Below are 14,201 nucleotides of genomic sequence, written 5' to 3'. Positions count from 1 at the left end.
GGAATTAAAAGACTTCACTGTGTTATGTCACTAACCAGGTACAGTTACATTATTGAAGAATACCCTGACTGTTCTGAACTTCACATAAAGAGTGTGTGTGTGTGTGTGTGTGTGTGTGTGTATTTTGATTTCCCAAAGATGATTGATGTTAGAACATACACAAGCTGTATTCACAACTATAATTTCTTGGTTGACTATTAACTTAAGAAGAAACATGCATGATTTAAACTGTCAAAGCTGGAGGCTTTAGAGAAATTAGAGCTCTAGTGTAGACACTTAGTCTCATGTCAGTTGCAGTGCTGTCAGTATTTGTCTCTGGTTCAGATACTGGAAAGAAAGTCTCAGAGCGGAAGACTTTTGTGCAGTTACCACATATTGCTGATTGATGGACTGTTTGCTTCTAAATCATGAGAAAGGAACGGAAAGTGTTTCAACCCATTTAGCTTTTGATTATATACCTTAAAAATGAGAAAAGATCTATTTGTTATTCTTTTCTCTTGATAATTGTCCTTTTAATACGGGTAACGTGCTCATTTGGATCATTGTCCAAAGGCCAGCTGCCATGTGCAGTACTGAATAACAGCCTCTCCCAGCTTCTATCAAATGGGATGTCCTTCTTGTGCTGGTGGGGTCACTGCATTAACATGTTAGCATGCTTGTGGGACATGCTGCCCCAGCTGTCCCCCAGAGATGATAGTGACTGTGAGAAGCACTGCACTTAAGGAACCTCTTTAACATTAAAACACCTGTTTTCCCTGTTTCTGCCAGATGTCTTCTGAAGAAAACCTAGGGTTTTTTTTGTTTATTTGTTTTTTTGGTACCAGGGATTGAACTTAGGCCTTTGCGCTTGAGAGGCAGGTGATGGAACCACTGAGCTAAATCCCCAACCCAGAAAACCTAGTTTTGAGAAAATCTATTTGGGAAGTATTAGACTTTCATCATGTGTTTTTTATGGAATGACAGGAAGTCAAGTCCTCCTTCCTTGTTCAAATAGTCTTCTCTTGATCTTCCAAAGACTATGTGGAGGGAGATTTCTAAGGGCTCACTTATAAAACTGTTGTTGCTAAACTGCTTTGGGGGGGTATTGTGTATCCTTGGTATCTGTAGGGATTGATTCCAGTGCCCTCCTCAGTTACCAAAATCTGCAGATGTTCCATCCAGTCCCCTGTATAAAATGGCATAGTATTTGCACATAACCAGTGCATGTCCTTCCACATACAGTACTTTCAGTCGTCTCTAGGTGTAATATATAATACCTACTGCAATGTAAATGCTGTGCAAATAGTTGTTATACTGTATTGTTTAGGAAATAATGGCAAGGAAAAAAGTTTGTACAAATTCAGTATGGATGCAGTTTTTTTCCCTTCCAATAATTCCTGTCTGTGGTTGGTTGACTCCGTGAATATGGAATCAGCTGATATGAGAGGCTGACTGTATTTATGGAGGGATGTCTTAAATTTTAGTAAATCTGAAGAGTTTTGAGATGTGAAAAGGATGGCTTGTCTGGAAGTTCAGTATGTCAGAAAGGCTTAGAATGGTTCAGAGGTTAACTGTGGCACCTAGGATGTAACCACTTCATGTGGAAGTTTCCCTTGTGCTTGGGTAGGGAAAGTGCTGTACCCTACCCAGTCCAGTGGACATTTGACTCTTTGTTAAAGAGACTGTTTTTAGTGTATTCATTGGTTTCTTTTGAGGGTTTACAGGAGGAGGAGAGTACTGCTGTGCTATGGAGAGTGTGGGGACGGGGACATATGGACCCTGGGTTGAAAGAGCAGCAGACAAGAACACACCCTTCCAGGTCATGTCCCCAGTGATCCACCTCCTTCAACCAGGCCCCACCTCCTACAGAACGTTCAGCTCTGAGCTCACCAATGGTCTAATCCACTGATGAGTTTAGTACCCCAAGAGCTAGTCACTTTCCAAAGGCCCCCACCTCTGATTACATGAACCTGGAGGGACACTTTAGATCTAAACCTATAAGAGAATCTCAGATGGGAGTTGATTGTTTTCCTTCCTAGTCTTTTTTTTCTTGGTATAAATTATTATAGTAACACCCTGTGTTAGTGATGAAAACACTGCTCTCACCCACAATCAGAGATTCTGTATGCTCAGTTGTTTCTTCAGTGTTTAGGACTCTAGAGAATGTCAGAAGTGGAGCCGCCGAGCTATTACTAGGTTTCAAATTGCAGATCTTTTTTTTTTTGGGTACCAGGGATCGAACTTGGGACCTTGTGCTTGCGAGGCAGGCGGCAGAACCACTGAGCTAAATCCCCAGCCCTTGAATTGCAGATCTTTTAATCTCATTTTTTTTAGGATATAAAAATTAATTTATTAATAGTTTTGCTTTTTTGAATTGGTTGTAATATTCAAATAAGTATAACTTGGGTTCTTTTCAAAAATGTCATTAAGAATGAGCCCAGCAGTGATTGTTTGAAGATAAAAATAGGCTGTTATAGGTCTGGGGATTTAGCTCAGTGGTTCCTGGTTCCGGCACCTGCCTCAAAAGTGCAGGGTCCCAAGTTTGATCCCCAGTACCCCCCCAAGAGAAGGCTGTTATATAACTACACTTTTCATAGGCATAGGTCTATATTCAGGTTATTTGTTTGGAGAAGCATGAGATTTTATTGAGAAATTAGGTATTTAAAATCTCTATAAGATTTTAGTTTGTGCATTGTCACAGTTGGCGATGTTTTTGCCTTTGCTCCTCATCTCTGGAGCTGTCTTTAGATCTCAGCATAATGAACTTTGTCCCTTGCACTGCCTTGTGGCCTTTGGAGTTGCAGTCATTTCAACGTGATAGCATCACCCCTTATACTTAATTCCTGTCCTTTCTCTTTCCACTCCAGTGGCACTGCCTTTCCTCTCTCATGCTAGCCAGATTTCCTTAACAGATTCTGTCATGGCATTATGTCTCTTTCCTTCCAGCACTTAAAGCAATAATTATCTTTTATTTATTCCAATTGTTGGATTAAATATCTCCTGCCCCAACTGTTTTTGTTTGAAGCGTCTATGACAATAGTATATGCAAATCTGTATTTCCTAATATTTGTGAAATGCCTGAACATATTTTTAAAATTTTTGTTTACTTTGATTACTGATGTTAAAGTTATAGTAGTTCTCTTGAATTTTATCTTGGAGCATTTATTTCCCAATGAATGATTTAACAGACTCATTAAAAAAATAAAAAAGCAAAACCCTTTTGGGGCTCTATTGTGTATTGCTCCTGTGTCTAATCTAACTTCTTTGTTGTATGTCAGCCGTAACTCTACCTTTGAGATGACAGTCACGGTAACAAATTGATTTATTACACAGCTGTATGCAGCCAAATTTCCCTCACAGGCTTCTTTAGCATGAGGCATTGATTTCTAGAGTTTGCTATAGTTGGCATATTAATTTCTTTCTACTATTTGCAGTTAGGCAGTAGGGAGTTTAATTCCTTTATTCTTGATCCAGGTAGAACTGGTCAAAAAATTAAATTCCTTTTGGGAGATATTTTAAAATTTGACATAGGAATGCTACTTCTGTTTGGAGAAGCAAACACATTTTTAAGAAGAACCTATTGGGCCGGGGGTTTAGCTCAGTGGTTTCGCCATCCTGCTGCGCAAGTGCAAGGACCCGAGTTCAATCCCCGGTACCAAAAAAAAAAAGAACCTATTAAGTTGGTTCTTCATTTCTCGTATTTTGTCACATTAACTAATGACTTTGTTTGACTCGTCCAAGAATGACACTTAATTTTTATCACTTAGTACCAACTTGAATATCTTGATTTTTAATTTATCTGTATTCCTTCTACTTTCATGAACAAAGTGCAAAATGAATTTTTCATGAAGGTGAATTTTATGTATAAAAGGCAAAGAATTTGAGATTGTGGTTTGTGAAATCTTAGATGGTATAAAACATTTCCCCCTTTTATTTGCAGAATTTCTCCCATGTTTTTAGGAATTGGGATTTGAACTAAAAAGTGACCTGGAAGGTGGAATTAATTATACACTTAACAATGAAATGTTAATTCCTTTTGATGCAAATTGAATTTAAGCTGGGAAAAACAATCCAAATTAAGCAAAATGAAACCTGGTAATGTATAGTTAGAAAAACTACTTAAACTGAAAAGTAGACTTATTTTTTTTCCCCCATTAACTTTATTGGTACATTTTAGGTATACAATACAGTTACATTCATCATTGGGATCTTGTACCATTACATGAGTCTCTTGGTTCTTATTTTTTTTCCCCTTCCCTTGCCCTCCCTTCACCCCCTCCACCCTTCCCTATTTGCAAAGACCTTGTTTCCATTTTTTTCCTCTTCTCATATTTTTCCTTTCCCTTTTTTCTCTTCCCCTACGCCTCCCAATTCCCCTGCTCTTTTAGACCTTTTCTTCCTGTGTTACACAATATCAGTTATACATTTTTAAAATTGCAATGTTAAGATCTAGGAGACATTACCACAGATTTTACAGAATTTAAAAGGATATAGAAAGCATATTACAAAAATCTTTTTTGAAATAAATTTGATAACTTCTAAGAAGTAACTTAGAAGACAAATTAATGAAACTAACTCTGGAGGAAATATAAAATTTGAATAGCACCTATTAAAGAAAGTATATTCCCAGCTTGAAAACCTACCTATATGACAACAGCAGGCTCATAAACATTTTAACTGATAAATTATATCAAACAAAGCAGAAAAAAGAAGGAACACTTTTCCCCTCCTTTTAGGAACTCAACATTGTGCTAATCCTAAAACTGGATAAAGATAATAGAAGAAAAAAGTATGAACATAGATAGAAATTTGTTTAACAAAGCCAACTATTAGAAGTCAGATCTGGCAGGATGTAGAAAGTGGTTTTGTTAAAGGGATGGCAGTGTTGGTTCAGCATTGGAAGATCCACCCCCAAAAGTCATCATTTTGACAGAGGAAAGTAAAAAGCCATATGATCCCGTCACTAGTTGGAGAAAAAGTATTGGACCAAATTCTACAGCTGTTCATGGTAAAAGCTATCAGGAGACTAGAAGTAGAACAGAACCTTCTCAACAGATTAAAGACATGTACTCCATACTTCCAGCGAGAACACCTTATATGGATGGAGAAGATACAATGGTTTCTCCTTAAGGAGGGGAACAAGGGCAGATATGCTTACTCTTTATCTGTCCATTAAACTTTTGAAACCTAGGCCCTACCAAAATAGTCTGGCAATAAAATGACACAACTAGGATAGGATTGGCACGTCAGAAGCAAAATCTTTATATGTAGATGAAATGATCATCTACAGAGAAAATACTAAGAAATCTCTAGGAGCCCCTAGAACTTGTACTTGAATTTAGCAGGATTAGAAAACACAAGGTATATATAAAAATTCAGGTCTGTGTATACTTGCTATAAATGAAGAACTGGATATTGAAATTTAAAAGTTATGTAGGAGTACAAAGGACCCAGAAAAGCCAAAAACAAAAACAAAAACAGTGTTGGAAGACGTTTAGCACCCAATTTTAAGACTTCTTCTAAAGCTACAGTAATCAAGGCAGTGTTGGTGTAAGGAAAGACATATAGATTATTGGAATAAAACAGAGAATCTAGAAATAGAACCACACATATATGGTCCACTGAGTTTTGAAAGATTATTTATTTAACATTAGCATTTTATAGAATATAAACTTGATTCAAGAGCTGAGGAAGAGACAGTGTCTTCAGCAAACGGCACTAGAACACCTGGTATCCGTATATAAAAAATTAACCTCAACCCTTTATTTCCATACATGAAAATAACTTGAAGGGATCTATGAACCTAAATAAGAAAGCCTAAAAGTATAAAACTTTAAGAAGAAATTATAAGGGAAAATATTTATGAATTCAGGGTAGGCAAGAACTACCTAGGCTACAAAAAACATGATGTATAAAAGAAAAAAATTGATAAATGAGATTCCATCAAAATTTAGAACTTTAAATGACATTAAAATGAAAAGTAGTCCTTAAACAGACCATATTTACAATGCATATAACCTATGACCAGAATATATAAAGAATACTTAGAGATCATTAATAGACAACCCAACTAAAATGTAGACATAAGAAGATGATAAATAGCCTGTATAGCACAAGGAATGGTGTGCAACTGTAGAATCAGAAAAATACTAATCAGTACAATGGTAAGATTGAATTATACACTCATTAGAGAGATGAAGTCAAAAGTTTTAAAAGTCTTGTCATGACTTTTTCTTTTTGTTGGATTCTCCCCCTTTGTGTTTAATTTGTCATACCCAATGGATTCATTCTGCTGGTTTCCTGGGGTTGTGATCCTCATTGTCTTTTCCTAGGGTATTGTCTAAAATTTTTTGATATTCATGAAGTTCCTGAGGTGCTCTTTATCATGAAAGTATCTTATTTCTCTGTCAATTTTGAAAGATAGTTTTGCAGGGTACATCAGTCTGGGTTGGAGGCTGTTTTCCTTTAGGGCTTGAAATACATCACTCCGAGCTCTTCTTACCTTGTGGGTTTGCACTGAGAAGTCTGTGATTCTGATGGGCTTTCCTTTGTATGTTATTTGTTTCTTTTCTCTCACTGCTTGTAGAATTTTGTTCTTCTGTTGGATTTCTGCAATCCTAACTATTATATATGCCTATGTGTAGATTTTTTTTTTTTGATCAAGGCTAGCTGGAGTCCTATATTCCTCACTTATCTGTATGTGAAGTTCTTTTCCCCTCTTTGGGAAGTTTTCTGCCATCACTTCTGTGAAGAGTTTTTTTATGTCATCTGCACACTCTCCTCTTTCTTCATTGACTCCAATCAGTCTTATGTTGTTATTCTTTGCATCGTCTAGCAGCTGCTGGATTGATTTCTCATGTTCCCTTACAATTTTAAAGCAATTTTTCTTTTCCTGGTCACTAATTGCAATCTTATCTTCTATATGTGAAATTCTATCCTCACATTGGTTCATTCTCCTGTGCAGACTTTTGATGGAATTTTTAATCTCCTGGAAATATGTTTGCATCTGTTTTATGGATTCCATTTGTTTCCTATGTTGGGATTCCATCATATTCCTCAGATCCTCTTTTTTTATCTGTGTCCTCTCTAGATTTATTAATCATGTCTTGCACCATGAGCACAATCTTTGGTGTTATCTGAGTAATTATTTCTGATTTCATTTTTCCCAGATCCTCTTTTGTTGCCAGTTCAGGAAGTCCAGGTGGTTGAGTATCAGAATGTTCCATCTCGTTTCCCTTTGGGGTTGCTGTAGGCGATCTGGAACTCTGTTTTTGAGGCTTGTTTATCTGTTTTCTCATTTCCACGGGGTGGGGGGGTGTGCTTCTGGCGTCCACGGGGCTCACCTTCTGTGCCCTAGGAGCTTGGGATGGCAGTGGGGCAGCTTCCTTCTGGGTGCTGGGACCGGCTGAGCTTCTCTGACCTAGGAGCCTGGGATGGAGGGGGGGAGCTTCCTTCCGGGTGGGACCAGCTGAACTTCACTGCCCTAGGAGCCTGGGATGGCGGTGGGGGAGCTTCCTTCCGGGTCAAAAGTAGACTTATTAAACAATGTTGAGTGGATTAAAAAAAAAGAGTATAGTATTGTAAGATTGCTTTTGTTTATCATTTAAAAACAGGCACAACTGAAAAAAGAAACAAAAACAAATAAAACCAGGCACAACTGGGCCGGGGATTTAGCTCAGTGGTTCCGCCGCCTGCCTTGCAAGCGGAAGGACCTGAGTTTGATCCCCGGTACAAAAAAAAAAACGGCAACAAACAGGCACAACTAAATCTTTGGTGGTAGAAGTCAGGAGAGAGTCTAGATTTTATGGGCACCTGTGTCTGGAATGGATTGTCAAGGACACCACCAAGATTGTACTCGTGCTGCATGTGGTAGCACAGGCCTGTAATCCCAGCACTCTGGGAGGCTGAGACGGAAAGATTGCAAGCTCCAGCTCTGCCTGACAGTTTAGCTACTTAACAAGAACCCGTCTCTCTGCCTCCTGCCCCCTGGTAGAAAAAAAGGTTCTGCTTACATTTGCATAGGTTTTATTCTCTTTGGTAAGAATTTATCATGCTTTGTACTTTTATTTTTTTTTGGTACCAGGAATCGAGCTCGGGTCCTTGCGCCTGTGCAGTAGGCGGCGAAACCACTGAACTAAATCCCCGGCCCTGTACTTTTCTATATATGTTACACTTCAATGAAAAGTTTGCTTAAAAAGAAAAGTTAAACATGAAATTATTTTCTGAATGGATAATTTCCCTGTGATTTAATTCCTACTTAGAGAAAAGAATTATTGACCTTTATTCAAGAGTCATAGCCCCACAGGATACAAAATCAGCAACACAAAAAATAGGGTTTCTGTACACCAGTAATGAACTCACCTAGAAACTAGAAAGAAAAATCAGGATAAATCCATTCATAATAGTGTATAGTAGCTTAAAAAAAGTTAAATACCTAAGAATCTACCTAACCAAGGAGTTGAAATACCTCTGTAATGAAAATTGCAGACCTCTGAAGAAAAAAAAAATGAAGAAGACTTAGAAAATGGAAAGCCATCCCTTATTCTTGGATTGCAAGAATTAATATTGTTAAAATGGCCATATTACCAAAATTGATTTATAGATTTAATGCAATCTCTATTAAAGTACAACATTCTTCACAGAGCTAGAAAAAACAGCTTGTAAAATTCATATGGAAATAGAAGAAGCCCAGAATAACCAAAGCAATCCTGAGCAGAAAGGACAAAGCGGGAGGCATCACATACAGGATTTCAAGTTGCACTACAAAAATACCATAGTACTGGCACAAAAGTAGTGCTGTAGACAATGGAATACAACAGAAGACACAAACAATCCCTTGTGTCAACAGCCATCTGATTTTTTTCTCCCCAAATCCAGTTGCTTTATTTAAAATGAACAAGTTACATCTAAGTGAAAGTTAAAAAATACCAACCCAATGGCAGACCCCACTGGCGTTGAGTGGCAGATGCTGCAGCATGGGGGACACAGAACCAAGACTGCTGAGGGTCCTATTTGATAACTACAAGTACAGCCATCTGATTTTTGACAAAGAGACCAAAAACATATGTTGGAGAAAAGATAGCCAGTTTTCCCAGTATCATTTGTTAAAGAGGCTATCTATGGGCAGAAGAGCGAAACTAGAGTCATATCTCTCACCCTGTATCCAAGTCAAATCAAAACAGATCAAAGGCGTAGATGTAAAAACAGAAACTTTGGAACTGCTGGGAGATAACCTAGGGGAAGCACTTGTGTCAAAGGCACAGGCCAGGACTTCCTGAACAGAACTCCAATAGCACAGGAAATAATATCTTGAGTCAGCGAGTGAGATTACATCAAATTAAATAGCTTCTGAAAAGCAAGGAAAATAGCAGATTGAAAAGCCAGCCTGCAGAATGGAAAAGAATTTTTGCCAGCCACTCTTCTGATGGAGGACTGAAAAGTAGAATATACAAAGAATTAAAAAAGTTAACCCCTTGGACAACAAATAACCCAATCAAAAAATGGGCAAATGAATTTAATAGACACTTAGCAAAAGAAGTACAGGGTCTTCAATAGTTCTTAGAGCCAAACATAAGTGTAACAAAATAATAAGTAATTTAAAGTAGGCCATCAACCCTAAGAGAGTTGCAAACTTATAGGAAGAGTCAAAGAATTAGATAATGTCAAGTTAGAGGTCATTGCCTTTTGGAATTGAGGTGAAGGAGACTTAGCAACTGTAAATATTTTCCTTTACCAGGTTATACCTAGGAAGACTAAAAATGAAGTAGCCTCAGTTAACTGGGGTGGTAATTAAAGTTTCTTAAATTAATAAGTATCTTTTATGCCTGCGAAAATTTAGGAAAGTATAAGGTTTAACAAAAGTACTGTAACATTTTTTGGTTAAAAAGAAATGAGGGTGTAGCCAGGGGTGCTGGCGTGCACTGTAATCCCAACACCCTGGCAGGCTGAGGCATGAGGATCATATTGAGGCCTGGGCAACTTAGCAATTTAATAAGACCTTGTCTTAAAATGAAAAAGGGCTGGGGATATAGCTCAGGGTAAAGGCCTTGGTTCAATTCTTAGTGCTTTACAAAATATCAATACATTTGATATTTTTATTTTGTTTATAGTTAAAAGATTTTGGCCTGTGGTACCGGGGATCGAACTCGGGACCTTGCACTTGTGAGGCAGGTGCCAGAATCCCGGAGCTAAATCCCCGGCCCTGATTTTTTTTTTGGAGATACGGTCTTTCGATGTAGTTCAGGCTGGCCTCGAACTCACAGTGATCCTCCTGCCTTAGTCTCCCAAGTGCTAGGATTGTAGGAGTATGCCACCATGCCCGGTTTTATAATTCCAATTTAAAATAATAACATTTAAGAAGATTTTAATATATGCCTGGCCGTTGCTAGACTCTGTGTGCATACTCGTGTAACGGCCATTATAGTCCTTGACATGGATCTTTTTACCATCAGAAAAAAATGCTCAGGTAGCTGCAAGAGCAGTGGTAGACCAGATTATGCTGTATGGTCTCCGTGTGTGTAACTGATTCAGATTTCTGGTCGAGGCCAAGCCAAAGTAAGTTTGTCAACAGCACCAGAATATTTAAGAGAATTTTTTTTTAAGGATCACTTCATTGATAGGTCTGTTTAATGTATAAGAAGAGTTAAGTTCTTGGGCAGGTCTGTATTAATAGATGTCTTACAAATAGAAAACAAGAAGATTCTTACAAGTAAAAACAGAACTACCATGTGATCTAGCAATCCCACTCTTAGATATACATCCGAAAGAAATGAAACCATTATGTCAAAGAGATGCCTGCTGTTTTGGGTTGTGTCTAGATGTCCCACCAAAGCCGCATGCAGTCTTATTTGAAGGTAGCTAAATCTGGAATGTGTGATACTAGGATTAAGGCTGTGTGATTACTAAATCACAGCACGTGAGTGATTGGTTTGACATCGCCCTAATCCCAGTAGTCTGATGGGATAAAAGGGGCAGAAAGACACTGTTAAAGTCTCTCGTTGCTTTTGCTGCTTCTGCTGCCATGAACTGTTGCTCCTCTGCCACCTTGCCTTGGAGCCCTCTGATTATGGTCTGAAACCTCTACGTACTGTAAGCCAAATAAATAAGCGCCTTCCCCTTTAACTTTGGGTGTCAGGTGTTTTGTCACAGCAGTGAGAGAAAAGTAATTAACACACCTGCACTCTCACGTTCATGACACTTTGGCCGGGGATTCAGCTCAGTGGTTCCGCTGCCTGCCTCTCAAGTGCAAGGTCCTGAGTTGGATCCCCAGTAGCAGAAAAAAAGGAAAAAAATATTTATTACACATTACTCACAATGGCCAAGCTACAGAATCAACTGTCTTAGGGTTGATGGCCTAAATTTGTTATTTATTTTGTAACATTTGTGTTTGGCTCTAAGAACTGTTGAAAATGATGGGATTGTAAGATAAGTGTATTTTCCTTTCCCAAGGTACAATCTTTGAACCTATTGGGAGAGCCTGCATTCTTTTGTTTTCTCAGGCCTATGTAATCCTTGTGGGTATTTGGAATGATCTTCAGTGGGTTGCTCACTCTTCCATGGTATTTTTTCACTAGTGATGGCATCTCATGAGCTCTTCTGTAAGATAGCGGATTGTCTAGGTTAGATGACCCCTTCCCCCTTGGCCAGTCCTCTGGGAAGCCTAGCATTTCCAGGGTTGATGTAGTTGTTTTCGGAAGGAGTGCTTTGATTGATGCATTGTTTGTGTGTGGGATATACAGGTATGGGAATATTTACCCTCACTAGTCTAGATCCATAAAATGAGCTGAATTTTTGGCAGCCCCAATAGTGTATGTGATAAGGAACTTGGATGTATGATGTTAGAGGCCCTGTGTTATCTTTGTGACTGTGTTAACTAAAAGGTTTTTGGATGTTTCAGGCCAGGATGCTTGGTAGTAAAATGTAGACTTGAGCAGTCTATAAGCAGATGGTCTCTTCAGCACACATCTTTTACATCATAGTTGTCTGTAATGTAAATTTTACGTTATCATTGAGCTGCTTTCCTTACTGTTTGCAGAGTAGCAAACCCTTCTGTCCAGGACCAGATACTCGCATGCAACTTCTCAACTCTGCTCTCCTGGGATGAAAGCAGCAGTACTATGTAATGAGTGGGCATGCCTCTGTGCCAGTAACACTTTATATAACTCAAGATTGGGATTGGACATATTTTTCACATGTCAAGAAATTGTCTTCTTTTCTTTCTTCTTTTTTTTAATCATGAAAGAGACACAAAGCCCATTTTTGACCTGGGACCTTATAAGAACAGGGAGCCCCAGGTTTGAGTAGACCTATAGGTTATAGTTTGCCCATTTCTGCTCTGTGGATTTCTGGCCTAAGCCTTTAGTTCACCCTGTTCTTATGATCATTAAAATTCTATCGATGGACCAGGCATATACTCAGTGGGAGGAGCACTTGCCTGCATGCACCAGGCCTGGGTTCAAGACCCAGGTGCTCCCCCCTTTAATTGCCTAGTATTTTATGCTACATTAAAAATATATAATTTGATTGATTTTTTTTTTAAATAAGTTTTATGTTTTTGTGTTGATGAACCCACTTAGATACTAAGTTATAATAACTGAGGCACAGAATTATGTCTTCTAAATATAATAGTTACTGGGATTTACTCCCTGGTTAACTTAGTGTAAATTATCCACAAGGAGTTTGCTGGTGAAGTTAGCCTGTTAAATTGGTATCCCAAATGACACCACTTTGAAACCCAGTGTGTTTTATTTGTCTTCTTTTGGAAAGAATGTGCATATCCTCTACATAGAAGCTGAATAAGGAATTAGCTGAGTTGTTACCATTATAAATGGGCACAAATCCTGAGTGTCTGCAGCATGTTATTACCTCATAACTGCACGCTGGATTCTGGCATCTTTGGGCTGGTTGGAAAGTCAGCTGACAACCTTTGCAAGACCCTCTCTGTTCAGCCTGGAACCTGGAGGTGCTTGATTAATACACTACCATGACAAGAGGCCACAAAGGGAGTGGGAGTTCTTTTGTTTGAATCTCCAAGCTGGATGCTAAAATCAGTCTAGTGAACTGTGACGAATAGGGCCCTAATCACAGTGGAACAAGATTTATATTTACCTAGAGTTTAATTGGACTGAGATTTCCTGCAGTTATGTTAAAATCCTCTGCCCTTTTGCTTAGTGAGCAAGCGTTTGAACTCCTAAGCTCTTGAGGTTTAGCTTTTTGCTGGCTCAATTAAATGTTAAATGTTCCCTTTTTATAATTATACATTGATGGCGTTGCTTTGTAGTAGCTGAGGAAACTGCTGAAAGAGTTCTTTAATTCCTTATATGTTATCAGTTCTGTAAAAAGCTCTTTTTAGAAGGAAACAATTTTAACTTGAAGTAGCAGGGTGGTATTGGAGATGGATAGCGTAATTTAAATTGAAATGCTGGAATTTGGCTCTGCTCTTTACAGAGATTGGCTTGTATTTGACATTGACCCATGTGTTTGTCATCCTTCCAGATACCCCTTCTATTTATTCTTACACTGGCTGAGGAGACCATATTTTCCAGAATTTAAAAATATCGTCTGTGGGTTTAAGACTGGAGCTGCGTATGATGATATACTCTTAATCCAGTGCATGTGGATAAAAGTCATTTGTGTTTCTTTCTAAAAATACTTAAATACTGCACAGTAGGTGCTTTATACATGAGGTTTGCTTTGGAGGTGGCTTGGATACCCTGAGTATCAGAAAAAGTAAGGATAAATGCTCTTTTATTTCCTTTTTTTGGTAGCAGGGATTGAACTCAGGCCCTTGCACTTGCAAGGCAGGTGGTGAAACCACTGAGGTAAATCCCCGGCCCCTCTATTTCTAATCTTTTCTGTTTATGTCAGTATAAATTTTATAATAGATGTTTTCAGTACAATAAAATATGTGGGGGAAAGTAAATTAGTTAGTTGGTTCTTCTTAGTGAATGTTTAAATGCCTGGAAATGAGTAAACTTGTAAAGCCACTTTACCAAGTCTATTAAATTTATATATGTCCATTAAATATTCAGCTGCTTTAAGTCTTTTTCATTAGTTCCCCTTTAAAAATGTGCTGAAACTAATTAGACAGCTGGAGCTAATTAGTATAAGTTACATATGAATGATACTCTACAGTGTTCATTCATTTAAATCCTAAATCAATTTTTTCAAGTGTCTAAATTTCCCCATTCATTTACCTTTGCAAGGAATGTATTTTCCATAAT

General features: G+C 38.2%; 1 protein-coding gene across 9 annotated transcripts in view; it reads left to right on the top strand.

The window, feature by feature from the left end:
• Rere (arginine-glutamic acid dipeptide repeats) overlaps positions 1-14,201 on the top strand; it is a 385,951-nt gene that overhangs the window by 146,012 nt on the left and 225,738 nt on the right. The gene's annotated exons all lie outside the window — the stretch shown is intronic.

The sequence above is a fragment of the Heterocephalus glaber genome, unplaced genomic scaffold (genome assembly GCF_053883595.1).
Source record: "Heterocephalus glaber isolate CG9 unplaced genomic scaffold, H.glaber_assembly_v1.0 deba00001447, whole genome shotgun sequence".
In the NCBI taxonomy this organism is placed as follows: Eukaryota; Metazoa; Chordata; class Mammalia; order Rodentia; family Bathyergidae; genus Heterocephalus; species Heterocephalus glaber.
Note: the sequence above shows the minus strand (reverse complement) of the source record. Positions and strands in the feature narration are given on the sequence as shown.